The following is a 9,381-nucleotide window of genomic DNA, read 5'->3' as shown; positions in this document are numbered from 1 at the left end:
TCTACCCATATCGATTTATATGATTCTCCATATATTAATACTAATGTGTATATGTATATATATATTAAATAAAAAAAATGATTTTTCTAACAAAATAATTTTTTTAAAATATGAAACAAATACCTTTTAAACCCTAAAAAATAGTTTTTGATTTAAAAAAATAAATTTTTTATTGAAACAAACGCACCTATTATTATCTCTCAAACAAATCAGAATATTACCTCTCAAACAAACTCATATTCAGTAATAATAAACAATTAGGGTTTCTAAATTTATATACTAATAATATATATAAAGATAACAAATAAATAGTATTGGTTTTTATAAAATATAAAGTAACAAATAAATAATATCGATTTTTATAAAAAATATGTTGTTTTCATACATGTTTGTTGGAGTGAGTGCAATGGAAATTAGAAGAAGAAAAAATAGAGAATGAAATACATATAAAATATATATAGGTCGGCCTGTCAGGCCTAATAGGCTTTTTTACAAGCCTGAGCCTGACCTATTTACATAAATAGGCTTTAAAAACAGCCTGAGTCTGACCTTTTTATTAAACAGGCCAGGCCAGGTCAGGCCATAAGTAGGCCAGGCCATAGGCCCCTGTCGGACGGCCTAGCCTATTCTCATCCCTATTGATGATCAATTACCTCTAAAAGAAAAGTGTGAGAAAAATTATAGTACACTATTTATAATTTATTAAACAAATAATATACGGAGGAAAAAATGACTGATTCTCTTTCACAAAAATTAGTGTTTTGGAAAAGAGAAGTATTCTTTTAAAAAAGTATTCTTTGTTTTGTTTGCTCATTTCACCGATTAATTAATTAAAAGATTGTCTTTCACAAATTAATCCGTTAAAATAAAAAAATATTTTTTTGATTATTAATGTATCTGAAGAATATCTTAAGATAAAAACGAGGAGGCCTAATTTATTATATAAAACCATACACGAAATAGTTTGTCACTGATCAATTGATTAAAAAGTGGCGATTCACCAATCAATTAATTAAAAGAGAAATGTGTATTTGCTTATTAACGTGTCTTTTGGATATTGTCTAGATAAAAATGATGATAATAATAATAAACTAATTATAATTTAGCTTACAAATCATATACGAAACATATATTTGACACTATTTAATTATTTAAAAGGTGGTCGTTCACTAATCAATTAGTTCTTAAAAAAATGCGCATTTGATTATTAGTGTATCTATAGATGATATTTAGATAAAAGTGTACAAAAAAATTATCACAAGTAATTATTATAATTTACTGTATAAATCATATAGAAAATAAATAATAATCACTAATCAAATAGTTGAAAGATGATCATTACAAATTAATTATTTAAGAGAGAAATATACATTAGATTACTACTAATTAATTATTGTTAATGTATATTTCACTAATCTTGATTATTATAGCCTAATGTATATTATAATTATATACATTAGATTATTGTAATACACAAATTGCAATTTATTTTACAAGTCATAAATAGAACAAATATTGACATTGATCAACTTGCTAAAAGATGGACGTCATTCACGGATCAATTAATTAAAAAAAAAAACGTGTATTTGATTATTTGTATTTTTCTTAATATCTATATATCATATAGGAAAATTAGAGAAAAATAACATTAGATATATGAACTTTATATTGATAATTAAATATTAATTGTGATAATATGAGTAAGTAAAACATGTATCCAGCCAGTTCATCTTTTCCTGCAATTGTTGGTTCTGAGAAGTTTTTATCAAATTTATTTTTGTAAGTTATTTAATTATTATTCAAGGTTTCATTTTGATGAGAATGTTTCTATATATGGTAAAATACAACATCGGTATAACATACTAATTATAATTTTTTATACAAATTGTATGTACATAAGATGAATGTCTGCTATGGTCAATTAATCTATATTCAAATTATTTTACACGAAAAATAAATTAGTAATTTATTATAAAAGTGTCTTTTGAATATTTATTCAGAAAAATAGTAAAAAAATTATAATATATTAATTATAATTTATTATACAAACATACGCATTAAACATGTTTGTCACATGTTAATTAATTAAAAGATGACCATTTATGAGTTAATTAATTAAAAGAGGATGTGATCACAATGTAGGTGTCTCTTGAATATTTTAAAAATAAAAACATAAAAATCACAATACATTAATAATAATTTAATGTACAAATTAAATACGAGAATAATATTTATTGATGATGCATAAAAAGCATGTTAAAAGACATAATATATTATCTAAATATAAACGTGAAAAATATTTATTACTTATTAAATAATTAAAAGATTTTCTATCACAAAATAATTAGTTAAAAAAAACATTTATTTGGTAAAACTGTGATAAAAATTATAACATACTAATTATAATTTATTGTACAATCATACACATTAAACATGTTTGTTGCATGTTAATTAGTTAAAAGATGACCATTTGTGGGTTAATTATTTAAAAAAGAATGCGTATTTGATCATAATGTGTCTCTCGAGTATTTTAAAGATAAAACATAAGAAAAATCACGATAGATTAATAATAATTTAATGTATAATTAAATACGAGAATAATGTTTATTGATGATGAATAAAAAGTATGTTAAAAGATATAATACACTAGTTATAATTTATTATATAAATATACACGTGAAAAATATTTATCACTTATTAAATAATTAAAAGATTTTCCATCACAGAAACAATTAATTAAAAATAAATATGTGAAGAAAGTTATATTATTTTGCTCAAAATTTATTGTATAAATTATACACTAGACAAATCTTTGACATTTAAGAAATGTTTGTTTGAAATTTTGAGCAAGACACGACATAACAATAATTACAATATTTAGTACACAACAACTATATTTAGATATGACAACACAATCCATATTTGTATGTATCCACTCAAATTCGGGGAAAACCTTATTTAATTGAGTATGAGTGCGAGTTCAAGTTTTATTTTATTAATGTCTAATAATTATTATATTATATTAATTTTATTTTAACAAAAATTATGATTTTAATAATTTTATATGTATATAATTATAATTTTTAAATTTTTATATACATATACTTATTTAATTTATTTTAATGTATAATAAAATAAAAACTCCCATCTACAAAAAATATGATTTTAATAGTTTTTTATTTTATTATTGTCTAATAGTTATTATATTATATTTATTATAATAAATATGACTTTTAAATTTATTATTTTATATATATGAATAAGTGTAGGATGAAATAGGAAAACCAAATTCTCATTAGGGTGGAGATCAGTGCCCAAATTTCAACCCCAATAAAATACAAGGGCAGTTGTGTGTTTCCTCAAGAGAGTGAGGAAGGCCAAATTTGCCTCTAACCTGCCTCGTTGCTATGGACAAACCTATTTGAAAGACTATGTGGGCAATGTCGTATACTAAAATTTAAAATATTTTTAGTAATTATAGATTATGTCTCCACTATATTTTAATGTTTTTTAAATAAATGTGGGAGTGTTTTTATAATAGTCTTTAAATTTATTAAAATTATAAAATAAACCTAAATGTGTCTTTTATTAGTCTATAAATATTACTTTAGTTAATAAATTTAGACCTTATTTTTCATTGGTTACTTTAGTCTATAAATTACTAATTAAAGATATATTTAAAAATGCATTTATAATCTTGATAAATTCAGAAGTTATAATATTAAATGTGACAACAATTAAAAGATATATTATTTTGGTGCCCCACAACTCAAAATTTATACATTTGTCCTTTCTATTACAATATCTAACTATATTGATAAAAAAGTTCTTCATTATGAGTTTTATCATTACTTAGAGGATTTTTATAATTAATTCGGCCCTTTATATTGATTACATTTATTTCTTTTTCTTTGTACTTTTCAATTAAATATATTATTTAAATTAATTGTATATTGTCTATCTTCATAGAGTAATTAAACTCGCATAACCCACTTGGGTTATGTGTGCAATAGGGATGGAAATAGGTCATATCAGGACATATTTTGAAAGGCCTGAGCCTGACCTACGATGAACTTTTTATGCCTAAGCTTGACCTACGGTCTATCATAGGCTTTTTTTCCAGCCTGACCTGACCTTTTTAAAAGTCTGACCTGACCTGAAAGCCTATTTAAAAGCCTTATTAACATTAAAACATTTAAATGTTGTATTTTACATATCTATATATATTAAACAAAAAATAATTTTTCTAAGAAAATGATTTTTAAAAAATCTGAAAGAAACACCATTTAAACCCTAAAAAAATATTTTTGGTTTCAAATAATAGATTTTTTTTTGAAGCAAATGCACACATTATTACCTCGCAAACAAATATGAAACGACTACTGAGTGATTGTCTAATTGAACGACTACCGAATATGGAACAATTATCGAATATGAAATCGCTACCGAATATGGAACGTATACCGAATATGGAACGGCTACTGAGTGTTTGCCTAATTGATAGACTTTAAAATAGGAAATAACATTATTAATAAATAATAATAAAAAATAACATTAATAAATAATAAAATATATATAGGCCGACCTGTTAGGCATAATAGGTTTTTTTATAAGCCCGAACTTGACCTATTTAAATAAATAGGTTTTAAAAATAGCTTGAGTCTAGTCTTTTTATTAAATAGGTCAGGTCAGACCAGACCAGACCATAAGTAGCTCAAACCATAGGCCCCTAACGAACGACATAACCTATTCTCATCCCTAGTGTGCAAGATGCATACCCCAAACATATATATATGTACTAAAAAATTTAGAATAGAATACTATAGGGAAATTCCCATATTGTCCTTCACAACATTGCTGTCAACAAATTATGCAAGGATTGATTTGTAATTGCTCTCCAAAATTATGCCGACACTCCAAACCTTTCACTAAGTGTTTTTGAACTATAAATGGAACATCAAGTTGAAGACAATAATAAGAGTTTTTAGTGCAATTATTCCAATACTCAAACAATCACACACTTAAGCAACAAAACTATTCACTCAAGCAAAACTCCAATTTTCTCTTACTATATTAAAAGATCTATTTATTGAGTTATTACTTATAATAAATCTCAAACAAGTGTTGAATTCTAATCCTAAAACTTTTTATCATAAACATCATTTAAAACTCAAGTCTATCTCTTAAGATAGATTGAGTATGTTGTAAAAATCATTTTAGTGATTAAAAAGTAAATTGTAATAATCCTTTATGGACGAAAAGGCAACTGAAAAAATCCTTTCCAGGTTGAAAGGAAATTTCTGTAATTGATCAAGAGTGACCAAGAAAGATAGTTGAAGGTGCAAACACGAGAAGGGATGGATGAATTGTGCTTGCCAAATTTGATTACTTTTTGCTAATTTGATAAAGTTTGGTTGATTTTTATGAATTACTTAGATAATAAGTAATGAGATTCAGAGGCAGCAAGCAATGAAATCATAAATAATTTGACCCATAGATTTATCCTGGTTCACAACTAAGTTGGTTACATACATTCCTCTTATTTAAAAGGCTTTAATCCAATAATTCAAATACCTTGAATTACAAAGCACCTAATTCTCCAAGACAATCTTTCCAAACAACCCGACTACCCCAAACTTTTGAGGAACTAAACACCTTGACTCTACAAGCCAAGTCTTCTCCTAACAACCTGACAACCACAAATTGAAGAAGGAACTGAACCACTATCGAGTTGGATACAAAAGATTGAAACTTTATGTGGTTGCTTCTAACAAGCTGATAAAATAATAACTCTCACACTCTAAGAAAAAAAATACTCAGAAAATAATTTTCATTCGAACAAGTGTTTCTCTCTTTGAACTCTAAGATGAATTTGGAATTTGAGCTTGAGTTCTTCTACTCTCTTCTGATTTTCGACAACCTTATTCTTCAGCCTTGAGTATCTATTTATAGTTAAAATTAGGACTATAATTTAGTCCTTGTTTAATTTTGAATTGTATCTTGATTCCTAGATTGGTCAACAACGATCTCATTCAAAAATAATTGTGAACAAGATACTTTTTGATAATATGTTCTTTAGCCAATTATTTATTTTTGAGTCCAATCTAAGCAGTTCTTCTATATTGATTATGTTTGTATTTTGTTCAGAATGAGTTTGTAAATTCTTTAGGTTGGTATTGTTCATATTTTGTTGTAGAAAAATCTGAATGAAATCTTCTTCAAATATTGACCATATCTTCTTTTCAACTTGGTCAAAAATTTTCTTCAATTTATAAATTTGAATCAAATCTTATTTTAGATTTTCTTCAAACATCTGAAAGAAATCTTAGTTTAGATTTTCTTCAATTATAAATTTGAATAAAATCTTATTTTAGATTTTTTTCAACTATAAATTTGAATCAAATCTTTTTTTAGATTTTCTTCAATTACAAATTTGAATCAAATCTTATTTTAGATTTTCTTCAATTATTAAATGTGAATCATCTTTCATACTCTGTGAAGTCAAATATGTTGTTCTCATAAAATACTTTTGTTATCTTAAAAACTCAAAGTATAAAACCAACTTGGTTCCAACAATCTCGCTCTTTTTGATGATAATAAAAGTTGTATTTTTTATAATAATTTTTATTTTTATTTCTTGTACTCCCCCTAACTTAGGGCTCCCCGTGAGTCTAAGTATAATTTTCTCTCCACTTATCAAATATCCTTTTCCCCCTTTATGTCATTAGAAAAAAGAGTTGAAAGTGAAACTTGGTCTATTTTTTTTTTTTAATAAGGGGAATATATCTTACAAGAATATATAAAAATAAATGTAAAGCTAAACCACTTTGAAGTTATGCTACATCAGTAAGGTATGAAGGTAAGGTTTAGTATTTTATTGACGAAGTCAAACATGTCTTCAAGTAGTCGTTTGGTGAATATGTCAGCCTATTGGTGTTCAGTGTCTACAAATTGAATGTTTAATACCCTTTTTGAACAAAGTCCTTAATGAAGTAGTGTTTGATTTCTCCGTGTTTAGCCCTAGAATGAAGTATAAGGTTTTTGGCTAGGAAATTGACATAATTGTTATCTAAGGATTCTCTTAACAATAGTTAAATGTGATTCCCTAAGGTCTGCTTGAAATCTTGCACATATACAGACACTAAACATGATGTCGGGTCTGGAAGTGGTAAGGTAAAGTAGAGATCCTATCATTCCTATATAGGTTTTCTAGTCAACTTTTTGGCTTGAATCATCTTTTTCAAGTGAACATGTAGAGTGCATTGGTGTGGCCATAAGTTTTCAGTCACTCATCTTAAACTTCCTAAGAAGCTCTTTTGTATATTTAGTTCGACGAATGTATATACCTACTTGATTTTGCTGAATTTGTATCCCCAATAAGAACTTAAGTTCTCCCATCATACTCATTTGAAATTCAAGTTGCATCAATTTAGAAAATTCTTGGCAAATAATGCCATTAGGAGATCCAAAAATAACGTCATCAACATAAATTTGAATAATAAGAATGTCATCTCCTATTGATTTTATAAAAAGTGTATTATATATTTGTCCTCTTTCAAAGTTATTTTTAAGCAAAAAGTTACTAAGTCTACCATACTATGCCCTAGGTGCTTGTTTTAGACCATACAATGATTTTCTAAGTTTAAAAACATGGTTTGGAAATTAAGAATTTTCAAAACATGGGGGTTGTTTAACATATACTTCTTCACTTATATAACCATTTAGAAAAACACTTTTGACATCCATTTGAAATAATTTAATGTTATTATTTGGAGAAAAAACAGTAGGATGCAAATAGCTTGTAACTTGGCCACTAGAGCAAATATCTTAGTGTAATCAATGACCTATTGCTAACTGTAGATTTGTGCAACAAGTCTTGCCTTGTCTCTGATCACTTCAGCTATTTCATTTAGCTTATTTCTAAAAAACCCACTTGGTTCCAATATTGTTCTTTTTTGGTTTAGGTACTAGATCCCAAACATCATTCCTATTAAATTCATTTAACTCTTATTACATTGCAAGAATCCATCCATCATTTGCCAATATTTCACTAATAGAGGTAGGCTCAATTTATGAGAGTAAGCCAAATAAAACCGTATCTTTTAGTGATGATCTGGTCCTTAAAGGGTCACTTGCACTTTCAATTATTAGAGTTTAGGATGAGATTACTTGTACTTCCATCATGATCTTCCTTCTAACTTATCTTGACTATTTCTGACTTGATTAGATTCATCCTCTAAAGATTTGTCATCTTTTTCTGATTTGCTTGTATCCTCTAATTTTTCAGGTTCTTCTGGTTTGTCTACATCTACTTCTTCTAATTCCAAAAAATATGCACTATCATCATCTTATTTTGACTTTTCAAGGTCAAGCTGTTTGTCATCAATTTAACATGTATGGATTCTTCCACAATATGAGTTTCCCTATTAAACATTCTATAACCCTTAGATCTTTCAGAGTATCTAATGGAAGTACACTTTTGAGATCTAGAATCAAATTTACCAAGGTTGTCTTTAATGTTCAACATATAACAAGTACAACCAAATTGTTTAAAGTAAGAGATGTTAGGTTTTTTTTTACCTTTCCACAATTCATATGGTATTTTATTCAATATATACCTAATTAAGACTCTATTACAAATATAACATGCAATATTAATTGCTTCAGCGCAAAAGTATTTTTCAACATTCATATCATTTAACATGGTTCTTGCCATTTCTTGGAGTGATATATTATTTTTTTCTACAACTCCATTTTGTTGGGGTATTCTAAGAGAGGAGAAGTTCTGATTGATTCCATTCTCATGACAAAAACATTCAAATAACTTGTTTTTAAATTCTCCTCTATGATCACTTCTAATTGTTACAATCTTAAGACCCTTTTTATTCATTATTTGTTTGCAAAATGTGGTAAAAACTTTATGGGATTCATCCTTACTTCTTAAGAATTTTACCCATGTCCACCTAGTGCAATCATTTCTTATAACAAAGCCATATTTCTTTCTATTTAGGGAGGCTGTTTTCATTGGCCAAAAGAGATTTGTATGTAAGAGCTCAATGGGCTTTGAGGTAGAGACTGAGTTCTTAAGTTCTCCTCATTTGTGATAAATTAAAAGTTTGCATGACCTAATCTTTTGTGCTAAATTAGTTTCTCTTCATTTACTGACATAAGACACATAACATCTTGTTATCTAGACTAAACAGATTTATCTTATATATGTTGTTTTACCTGTGACCTCTAAAGAGTACAAACCCATCATTCTAACTAATTGTCTTGCATGTGTTTTGATTGAATATAATATCATAATTATTATCACTTAATTGACTAATACATAATATTGTTGTGCAAAATTCCGCAAGTTTACGATTTTGCCAAGTAGTA

The sequence above is a fragment of the Cicer arietinum genome, chromosome 4 (genome assembly GCF_000331145.2).
Source record: "Cicer arietinum cultivar CDC Frontier isolate Library 1 chromosome 4, Cicar.CDCFrontier_v2.0, whole genome shotgun sequence".
Classification (NCBI taxonomy): Eukaryota; Viridiplantae; Streptophyta; class Magnoliopsida; order Fabales; family Fabaceae; genus Cicer; species Cicer arietinum.
The sequence above is the reverse complement of the archived record's forward strand: the minus strand, read 5'-3'. Positions refer to the sequence as shown.